General features: G+C 36.2%; 1 long non-coding RNA gene across 1 annotated transcript; it reads right to left on the reverse strand.

The window, feature by feature from the left end:
- Nucleotides 1–9,919: 9,919 nt before the first annotated feature.
- Nucleotides 9,920–11,699, reverse strand: LOC120086798. The gene is made up of 3 exons (XR_005484329.1): nt 11,454–11,699; nt 10,731–10,891; nt 9,920–10,113 (listed from the first exon to the last, which is right to left on the reverse strand). It is a non-coding gene; the product is annotated as an uncharacterized LOC120086798 (long non-coding RNA).
- Between the last annotated feature and the right edge of the window lie 377 nt (nt 11,700–12,076).

Below are 12,076 nucleotides of genomic sequence, written 5' to 3' on the forward strand. Positions count from 1 at the left end.
TGCAGGCACCTAATGAGAGGCATATGGAGGTCGTTACTTGAAGTCTACTCCAGGAAAAGGCTAATGTTCAGGAAACATATAGAAGATGCATTGAGGCTTACACTGATTCTGTTTGGACAGGATCAGTTACTGATAGAAAGTCGACTTCAGGGTATTGCACCTTTGTATGGGGTAATCTCGTGACCTGGCAGAGTAAGAAGCAGGGAATGATTGCCAGAAGCAGTACTCGTTATTTTGCATAGCTCCAGTCCCTTTGAATAGAGGAAGGTTTCTTTTTTATTTATAACCAACTCCTACTCTCCCTAGCTAATGACAAATACATCCTTACTAACAAAAAGGTGTATTTCTGTCTTTTACCCTAAGTAGGGATTTTTAACATTGTGCTTCACCTTGTGTCTATGTCATATGGGAGCACTTTTACTTTGACACATTAATGATGAATCAGTGGTCATCTTCTTTGATGAACTAATCCATAATATGGTCCAAACAAACTGATGTGACACATGTCCCATCCAAAGAACTAAGAAGCTGGACTAAGTTGTCTCGTCAAACTTTTAACTTTTGTATTGAGCTTAGGCTGCGTTTAGGCTCTGAATTATTTGATGACATCAAGGAACACTATATTCTACCATTGATCAACTATTAAAGTTGTTTCAAAATTGGATAAAGCAACTTAATGCTCAAAGTTGCTTCATTGTGCTTGTCTTGATATGAATTTTATTACTCAAAATGGTATGACAACAAATAAGCTATATTTTTTCTCGATAAATTATCAAATGATGTTAATTAAACTTGATTTTACTATTGTAAAGAAAGTTAATGAAATCAAAATGCTTCAAATTTATCATGATGCATCTGTTGTTGATATTGTTGGCTGCGGAGATAGCTTTTTAGCAGCAATTGCCTATATTTATATACACAATTTGCCAACCGTTGATGCATTAACAATTGATAATGCCATGGGTGTTGCTACAACCATGGGTTGTGGTGCTGGTAAGAGTGTCGGAACCCTAGAAAAATTATTAGAATTTATGTTGAAAGCAAATATCAATGAAGATAGTGACTTTTGGAATAAACTGTTCAGTGAAAACTTGAATTCTCAAGATATTACATTAATGTCAAAATCGGACGTTAATGGAAATAATAGATCGATAAATTATGCCGTGTTGCAAAAGGTGGTGTCTAGATTGCTACCTATGCTTGAACATGCTACCTAAAATTGACATCTTAGAATTATAATGGGAGAAATTGTTCCATCCAATATATGTTAAAGTTTAGCTGTAGTTACAGAGGTATGATGAAAGACTAAAGACAATTTTGATGAATTACCCTATTGCAAAATGATTCATACAAGATTGTTTGTTGAATCTGTTGAGGTTGATGTCCTAAATCTCGTAGTTTAGTAGTTTGTAAATTGTTTGTACAAATAGGTTATTTATTTAATAAAGTAAAGTGTTATTTTATTTCACATTTAGTTGCATTAACTCAAATCGCTATAAAGAAAATTAGGACCGAAAATTATAAATGAGTAGCCAATCGAAATTAGCAAGCTTTACAAGAGAAGATAGCTTGAAGGAATTTCGAGTAATGCCTTTGAACTATAATTTAGAAGTCTTTATAGACCCTAGAATTCAAAAGATAATTAAATGTAAAAAAACTAAAAGATAAGATTGAATCTGCAGGATAGGACCTTGACAGATTCGTCTTTTGAAAAGATAAAATATTATTATTAGAATAGGATTCAATAATTTATATGAGATCTACAAAGTTATAATGGAAAATTACAAGATAAGGAAAAAAAACAAAAGTAAAAAAGAGTTAAAAGTACTAAAGCACAAAATTACAAAGTAAAAAGTGAAAATTAAAAGTAAAGAAATTGAAAATAAATTTTTTAGAGAAGTTGTTGGCAAAATAATTTGAAGGAGAATAGTCATTTGTTCTCGTCTTTTTTGTCCTCATCTTTTTTAGCACACTAGACTGATTATAGGCCAGGACTCCGACTTACACATTTTGCGGATGGGTCAAACTACGTTAGCAAATGAGAGACGCAAAGATCAACCAAAAATTTCCATCTTCAAGTCTTCAAATTTCTTCATTGATTGTGATACTGTTTCAAATACTTTCTTCAAATTTTAACCGACAGAAAATTATTTACTGTGTAAACTAGAATATTTATAGAGTTCACATGAGATTGAAACTTTGTGAATTTACATTACAATTTTTTTTAATATACAATAATAATTGAATTACTTCTTGAAGGTAAAAAAAAAAAAAAAGGTGAAGACGAAAGATGTTATGCAAGAGGACAAGGTGAATATGGACATGATCATTCTGAATGATGAACATGATAATTACAACACTCGCAACAGATGAAATGAAGTTACTCCAATCGAATAGTTGTAAAAATCAAATTTTCAACTATGATAAATCGTAAGGAGGGTGTTTCTCTTAGAATACTATAGAATTGAATGTTGATATATTATTAGTTTACCAATGTTAATGATAAAACTAACAAAACTTAATGAATGTACTAGGAAATGGATATATCTCTTGTTTAGATTTCGTATTTTCCTTAACAAGAATTTGGAGAAGATTATGAAGCGTGTTTTGTTAACTTGAGACTAGTCAATGAGGGCACTTTGGAAATCTAACACTTTAGTTTAGACTGCATTTTGATGGAGACATGGTATAATATTTCAAATAATTATGTAGAGGTCCCTTTACAGGGTCCAAATGAAAAGTAGCCTCAAATTTAAAAAAACAAATATATTTTGGCCTTCTGGTCATGTTCCTGTGAAATTACCACTTTAACATTTCTTTCTTCTTCTTTTTTCCTTCTTCTTGCCATTTATCTTTCTTTTTTTCCTCGTTTTTTTCCGTGTGTTTTCTTCTTTCTTCTTTTTTTTTTTTTATTATTTTTCTTCTTCTAACTATTCATCTCTTGTTGGTTATGTAGTCTGCATCATCTACTACTTCTTCTTTCATTTTTTTTGTGTTCTCCTTTTTCTTCTTTCTTCTTTTTCCTGTGATTTCTTCTTCTTCTTCGTTCTCCAAAATTTTTTCTCTTCCTTCTTCATTTGGCAGTTTTCTCCCAAAGTTCTAATTTCAGTTTTGTTTGATGAGAAACAAGAGGAAGGAACGAGAAGCGAGAAAGAGAAGCTAGAAGAAAAATCTGAACAGAGGAAAAAAATCGAAGTAAAAAATTACAGTTGTATCTGATGAGGAGCGAGAAAAAGGAGTGAGAAACTAGAACGATAAGCTAGAGGAAGAATCTGAATAAAAGAAAAAAAAAAATCGAAGAAACAAATTACAGTTGTGCCGGATGAGGAGCAAGAAGCAAAGGAAATGAGCAAGAAACGAGAGGAGAAGTAAGAGAGAGAAACAAGGATTCGTTTGAGCACTAGGCTCTAGCGCACGATTTGGGGACAAAATGATACTTTCACATGTGGCTGGTGTAAGTAAAAGGCCATTTTTCAAACAAAATTGAATCTTGGACCAAATTTCATTTGAGCCCCTACAAATGGGCCTTCCGTACAAAACCCCATAATATTTTTGTAAAGGTGTGTCGAAGCCTAAGGACCTTTGATAATCACATCCAACGTTTGGAGTTTTTAGTTCTCAACGTACTTTGGTGGGTTATTATTTTTTATCAATTGTTTGGTGGTTGTTAGCTTAAAAAAAAGTGTTGTTTTATTGTGTATACTTAGTTTTATTGTGTTCAACTCTTTGTGCTAGCTATTGGTATATTCGCTCGTTCCCTTCGATGATAACTTCGTTTTCCATTAAGGAAAATATTTGTTTGTACATTTAAATTTCATGTATGGAAATTTCTTTTTAGAAACCGTTTAGCAGAACAAGTAAAAAATATTACTTAATTTTGGTACACATTATCTTTTATGCTAACCTATATCTACTATTGAATCTATTATTAATTCATTTCACAAGCTATGTCCCAGACAGGCATAACATATCCAATGTTAATGGATATTTTCAACTTGCCCATATATTGTTCATACACGTTGATCATTCATCGTCATTCATTCATCTTCATGTGTTTTGATCTAATGTTAATCGAGCCTAAATTTACTTTTAAGTTATTTTTAATGGGAACTGATGTATTAAACTATAGAATAGAAAATTTCAAAGGTTGATATATTCTTTCAAGATGCTCCCTCACTGAAGAATAGAAAGGGAAGTAATATTGAAGAAAAGAAAATACAGTGGAATATTTAAGTAATTGGTGAAAAGAGTTACATGGTGAGAAGGACCTTCTGAATGTCGAAAAAAGGTTGGTTTGCCTTAGGGGCTTATTTGTAATCTCTTATGGGTCTAGTATCACTTGAAAAATAAAAAACTAGTCTAGATCGTGGTTTTTTCTCCCTGGCCTAGGGTTTTCCATGTAAATTATTCATTTGTTTCTATTCTCCTTCCTCTTCTATTTTCATCATGGTATCAAAGCAAGACGACGAAACCCTAGCCATCATTGATGAGTTTCCTTCAATGACCAACTTCGAGATAGTTGGCACGATTAAGGAAGTTGTCCAGCAGTACCTAGAGACTGTCTTTCTGCGTCTTATTCAACAAATGAGTGTCGCCGAATAGATAACCCAATCTATCGATCGACAGATTGGGTCGCGCCCAGCCAAGGAGAATCGCAGACAGACTAAGTCGCAGCCGGCTGTGGAGGAACACATCCAGCCCCGATACGTCGATGGCGCTCCGATCGCCCGCAGAAAGAATCCCATCGAAGTCGTCGATCTCCCAGGTGCAAACAGGTTTCAGCGTCCAAATCTAATCGAAGCCCAGCCCTACTTCAGTAGCAGATCCATCAACCTCCTGGATGCAGACGAGATTCGACGACTAGATCTGATCGAAGCCCAGCCTTCCGCACACACTAGATTTGTCGACGGCATCCAAACTCGACCATTCTTCATGACAAACCCTCGGGTACAGACAGGAAGCCACGGCGATTTCCTTAGTTCAACCAACCGCGACTTCGTCGGAATTGTCTCTGACCAGCAACCTTTGCCGGTTGATCAGCCGGTCCATTCTGATTGCAGTGGCACCGATCCTATTATGTTTCCGGTGAACTCTCCGGCAGGTGTGAATGGGGTGTGTTCTAGTGAGATTAAAAAAGATTTCTTTTTCTTCAGCAACAACTCGCGGGTCTTGGGTCAGTTCTTGGCACAAACTCGTAAAGTGCTCAACCAAAGCTATTCAATCTATAGCTATGCTCCGAGAACCCGGTAAACTCTTTCCACTCTGTACCTACTGCAAATTTGTTATCTGGATTAATGGGACATTCTACAGGAATTATTATTGGAGAAAAGCTGAATGGCCAAAATTATTTCTCCTGGTCACAATCCATTAGAATGCTCTGGAAAGAAGACAAAAATTTGGCTATCTAACTGGGGAGATACCTAAACCTGAACCCAGCAACCCCCACGAACGCATCAGAAGAGCAGAAGATTCATTGCTACGTCAGCTCTGGTGAGTAGCATGGAACCTTAAATTGGCAGACCGTTACTTTATACGGAAACTGCCAAAGACATTTGAGATGTAGTACACTAGTTGTATTCGAAGAAGCAGAATGCACCCCACCTATGGATGTAACGTCGTACTTCAACAAATTATCCTTGTTATGGCAAGAAATGGACTTATGCCATGAGACTATCTAAAAATGTACACATGATGGGACACAATACTCCAAAATTGAGGAAGCTAATTGAGTGTATGATTTTCTGGTTGGACTAAATCCGAAGTTTGATGGTGTTCGCAGCAGGATATTGGGCCAACGTTCTACACCGTCACTGATGGAGGTGTGCTCTGAAATACGCCTGGAAGAAGACAGGTCTAGTGCAATGAATATTTCAGTAGTTACATCTACTGAGGCTGCTGCTTTTGCCACCAAGTCCTCCGGATCTGACAGTGACAAGAAACCTCCACCTGTTTGTAAGCATTACAAAAAACCATGGCACATAAAAGACCAGTACTGGAAGTTGAATGGAAAACCTCCAAATTACAAACAACATCAGTCACAAGACAAGACTGGTCCTGAACGAGTTCTGGTCAGCGACTCGGCAAATGACAAGGCCTCGACTCAACTTCAAGCTGACGGTCAGAGTAACTTAAGTGTTGTTGGGTTAGTGCAATTTTACATTCAGGTACAACTCAGTCCTTTGGTTTTATTAGCATTAATGGAAAACGACCTTAGATTGTGGATTCCGGAGCAACAGATCACCTAACCGGTTCTTCTGAGCATTTTATATCATATCACCCGAGCACCGGAAATGAAAAGATTAGAATCGCAGATGGGTTCTTTGTCTCTGTTGCAGAAAAATGACATCTTTCTCCTTTTGAGGGTCTAATATTGCGTGAGGTGTTGTATGTTCCTAAAATTTCATACAACTTACTATCTGTCAATAAAATTACAAGGGACCTGAACTGTCAGCCTGTTTTCTCACCCGACATTGTTTTGTTTTAGGATCTGAGCTCAGGGACGACGATTAGCACTGCCCGGCACGATAGGGGGCTCTATTTCCTAACTAATGAAACTTCCTTTAATGATGGTTATAGGACTAGTTTTATTTCTTTGAATTTCTCTACTGCTGAAATCGATTTTATGTTATGGCATTATCGTCTAGGACATCCCATTTTTCAATATATGAAGTATCTTTTCCGCATTTATTTCATAATATTAATCTATCATCCTTACATTGCAATGTGTGTATTCGGGCTAAACAAAGTCGTGTTTCTTTTCACTTTCAACCTTACAACCCATCCAAACCTTTCAGTCTTATCCACAGTGATATTTGAGGTCTCTCACCAACCATTACCTCTACAGGCAAACATAGGTTTGTCACCTTTATTGACAGTCACACCAGACTGACCTGGGTCTTTCTTTTGACTGATAGGTCTGAGGTGTCCTCTATTTTTCAACAATTCTATGCGACCGTAGAAACCCAGTTCAACATAAAAATTTCCATTTTAAAGAGTGACAACGGGCATGATTTCGTTAATAACTCGTTTAGGGACTTCCTAGCCTCTAAAGGAATTATCCATCAAAGCTCGTGTGCCTATACTCCCTAGCATAATGGAGTAGCCGAGAGGAAAAATAGGCATCTAGTAGAGGTCGCTCATTCCCTTATGATATCTACCTCTCTTCCTTCCTATCTGTGGGCAATGCTATCCTCACTGCAGCCCACCTTATCAATCGTATGCCTTCCTGTGTCTTAGCCTTTCATACTCCCCTTGACTGTTTCAAAGAGTCATATCCCAACACCTGGTTAATCTCTGACGTACCTCTATGGGTGTTTGGATGTGTTGTCTTCGTTCATACCCACGGTCCCAACCGTATGAAATTTACTCCTCGTGCCCAGAAATGTGTCTTTGTTGGGTACCCTCTCCATCAACGTGGGTACAAGTGCTATCATCCCTCGTCTCAGAAATACTTTATGTCTATGGATGTCACCTTTCTCGAGGATTAGCCTTTCTTTCCCATTATTCATCTTCAGGGGGAGAGTCTTAGTGAATAGGCTAACTGGTCCACGTATTCCATTCCCCTAGAAGATTCTGCTGAACCTGAACATCCTAGTCCTGTTCTTCCTACTAATCAAGTCCCTTGGATAACATACTACATGAAGAATCATAGAAAGGAAATAGTTCCACCTGTCACTTCTTCGGCTCCAGTTCATGAGTCTAACTCGATTAGTCCCAGGTATGAACATCGGGTTTGTAGATTGAAGAAGTCACTATATGGGTTGAAACAATCTCCAAGAACCTGAGTTGACAGATTCACCACGTTTGTTAAAGCACAGGGGTATGATCAGGGGCACTCAGATCACACGTTGTTTACAAAGAAGTCTAGTTCAGGAAAGATCTCAGTACTTATTGTGTATGTAGATGACATTGTATTGATCGGTGATGATACTGATGAAATTTTAGACTTAAAACAAAGATGGCTGAAGAATTTGAAATTAAAGATCTGAGAAAATTGTGGTACTTCCTTAGGATGGAGGTGGCTCGATCGAAGAAGGGTATCTCTGTCTCACAATGAAAGTATACTTTGGATCTCCTCAAAGAAACAAGAATGACTGGGTGTAAACCTGTAGACACCCTTGTGGAGTATAATGCCAAACTGAGTAATGTTACCAATGGAGCTCCTATCAGTAAAGAAAGATATCAACGATTAGTCAAAAAGTTGATATATTTATCTCACACGAGACCTGATATATCTTATGTCGTGAGTGTTGTCAGTCAGTTCATGCAAGCTCCCTACGAGGAACATATGACAACCGTCGAACACATTCTACAATATCTAAAAGGCACTCCTAATAAAGGCCTACTGTTTAGGAAGTCTAACAAACATGGAATAGAATCATATACTGATTCGGACTGGGTTGGGTCTGCTATTAATAGAAAGTCTATGTTGGGGTATTGCACTTTTGTCTGGGGCAATCTAGTCACTTGGAGAAGTAAAAAACAGGGAGTGGTTGTCAAAAGTAGTTCAGAAGCCGAGTACATGGCCATGAGTTTGGGGATATGTGAAGAAATCTGGTTGAAGAAAGTGTTGACAGATCTTCGACAAGACAGTGAACTTCCAATGAAATTGTTCTATGACAATAAAGCAGCAATAAGTATTGCCAACAATCTGGTCCAGCATGATAAGACTAAACACGTCGAGATTGACAGACATTTCATGAAAGAAATACTGGACAATGGGAGCATATGTATTCCCTACATCCCTTCTAATCAGCAGATTGCAGATGTCCTTACAAATGGGTTGTTAAGACAGAGTTTTGATTATTGTATCAGCAAGTTGGGTTTGATTGATATTTACGCCCCAACTTGAGGAGGAGTGTCAAAAAAGGGTTGGTTTGCCCTAGGCGCTTATTTGTAATTCTCTTATGGGCCTAGGGTTTACTGTCTGACTATTTATTTGAGCAAGTCTTCCTGTATTTCTGTATCACTTGAATAATAAAAAACTAGTCTAGATCGTGATTTTTTCTCCATGGCCTAGGGTTTTCCACGTAAATTATTCATGTGTTTCTATTCTCCTTCCTCTTCTATTTTCATCACTGAAGAATATATGTTTCCAAATTCCAAATAAAGGTAGCTACTTGATCTTTTTCCAAGCTATGTAAACTAGTCAACTTCATCCTCTCCTCCTCATCTACAGAATCATTTGTAGAACTAGATTGTAGGGCTCCGATTTGATCAGAAACACTCACGTGGTCATGAACTAAAGTAATAAGCCCGTGCAGAGCTTGGGAAATGCAGGGTTTAAGTTTCTTCTCTTAGCTCCTTCTCACATAAAGGTCAATCTTCTAAAGCTCACAAATATATGAATAGACTGCATCCATGACTGAAGTGATGCAATCGTCAAAATGTTACTTAATGCAATAATACAACATTTGATGTTTAGCCAAAGGATCACTTTTTCCTTCTAAAAAGTGTCCACCATAACTACATTCAAGAACATCGTGAGTTGTGCTTGTGCATATGGTTGGGATATGCATTGTACCCCCTTATACTATAGATTGTTGGATAGGTAAGCGAGTTTATTAATATTTGGGTTTTCTAGCAGATGGCAATTTAACTTTATCCATAAGATATCCAAAATTTTCAATGAAGTCGTTTCCCTACCTAACAATGTAAGATCGAAAAAAGTATTTTTATATAAGTTAACAGGGTCAAGCGGGTTGTTCCGTGAGATTAGTTGAGGTGTACGTAACTACATCAGGTCTACAACCTAACTTTTGATTATGAGAAATAATTGTGTGGTTTCACTAATCCTATGCTCCATACTCAACCCATTAATCAAGGTGTAACGATCTGACTTTCTAGGACTCAAGTTAGGCCGTTACTAAATACATGCATGCATGGAACTTAAAACGACACTCTTTTATAGTGAAATAAATAAGGTAAATTTAAAAGATCTTCATTAAATTCAAATATTAAAATCAAATGATAGGGTACCTATAAGTCATAAATGAAAATAAATAAGTCTGAAAACTAAAAGAACTCTTAGAACATGAGCGGAAACATTTCTTTGGTCCCAATGGCATGGTCACGGATTCCTTCTATCACTCGCCGGTACCTCCTTGCTCTTACCTGAAAAACATAACATAAGAAAGGATGAGTATAAAATACTCAGTAAGTAACCCCACTACCAGGATCAGACTAAACATCTATGTCTTTTAGATCCTACTTTCTAGTGAGACATGCATAAACCTCTACTTTCTATGGGATGACTAACTAGTGGTTAGTTGAACCAACACTACTGGAGATTAAGTATACCCATAAACCTCTGGTGAATCTCGAAGGAAACAAAAACCTCTGGTGAATCTTGAAGAAAACACAAACATCTGGTGAATCCGGAAGGAAACACAAACATCTGGTGAATCCCGAAGGAAAGCACCACCTCTAATAAATCCCAAAGGAAACACAACCTCTAGTGGGTATCTAACTAATAGTAAGGACGCTATTACTATTGCAATATCAAAGGCATCATAACATGGTTCTATAACATGAACATACATCTCATCATCCTCAAATCAAATAGAATCTCACAAAACAATAATATACTCAAATCATGTTAGCATTCAAATATCTCTATGCGCATCTAATCTTTTAAATCCTCATATCAGCAAAGGCATACATAAACATCAAACCATCAACAATCCCATATTGCTTGGCACGTGGGCAGTTCCAGTAGTAAGATTACTTACCTCGATACTAGATTCAAATATTGATCCAAGCGGCAGTCTTCAATAACCAATCTTTGAATTCAATTCCCCAACGAAGCTTGAGCAACAACCACTCTCAAGATTCAAATCTCCAAAATCTTCCTTCAATTAGACCCTGCTTCCAACTTTTAATCTCTTTCTCCCTTAAAATTTTCAATTCACAAAGAATTTAACTAGCCCCTTCCACAATGAAATTAATTATTGATATTAATTTCAAATTAAATTTGTGTGACATAACCCCTTCCAAAATGAAATTAATTATTTTTAAATTAAATCTGTGTGACATAAAGTCCAATTCCTACAATTCCCTCCGATTAAACAATTAAATTGAAACATCCATTTCTCAATAATTAAATCTCAGTAATCCAATTAAATTTTCAAAATTCAAAAATAATCTCAAATATTACAAAATACTGAAATTACATTACGAACAAAATTTTGAAATGTTACACAAGGTATTATATGTGATTACAAAAGTGCAAGACATTCGCTAACCCGATTCACATTACAAAGGCAATTAATCAAAATATTGAGCGTGCAGCAATCAGGGGAAAGTCCAGCAAGGTGCATTTAATTATAGAGAGAAAACAGTTGAGAGTAATGCTTAATCTTAGTAAGTCCGGCAAGTAAGTGACTGAAAGAAGATAAGGGAGGGGTAGGATTTGAACGAAAAGAAACGTAATGTTTGAGTTGCAGTAATCTTACCTGTCTTGCAATGGTGTAGGAACATGGGAGGCTGGTGTTGAAACAAGTTTTCGAGGGATTTAGAATGATTTGCAGAGAAAATTTGGGGATTTGATGATGGAATGATTGGAGAGTGAGTAAATAGAGAGGAACAGAGCTTAGGTTTGGAAGAAATTGGAACAATAGAAGAAGCCGAAGCTACGTCTGATGAGAAAAATGTGGATTTTAATTGAGGAGTGATTTTTTATTTGCCTGACCTAACTTCTTTTCACCACATATTCTCTGAAATATAAAAAATATTAAAACTCGAGGATCAATTCTATAATTTAAAAGTTCAAAGACTAAATTTGTAATTTGACGATGTTATAAAGGTTTTGAAAATCAAATTGAAACTTGATTGTGGAAAATGGCGATGAACATTTAGTATTATTTCTATATGTGAAGAAGAATTATTCAAAGTTATGGTAAGTGTTCTTATTTATATAAATCGTGTTTTAAGTATATAGTGCAAATATTCCTTATCATATTCAATAATTATTTGAAACAAATGCTATAAATATAGAATTCATATAATAATAATAATTAATTTACAACCCTAAACTTTATATTATAGAAACATATACTTTAATTTTAGATAAACAATA

Source organism: Benincasa hispida, chromosome 9 (assembly GCF_009727055.1).
Source record: "Benincasa hispida cultivar B227 chromosome 9, ASM972705v1, whole genome shotgun sequence".
NCBI classification, from domain to species: domain Eukaryota; kingdom Viridiplantae; phylum Streptophyta; class Magnoliopsida; order Cucurbitales; family Cucurbitaceae; genus Benincasa; species Benincasa hispida.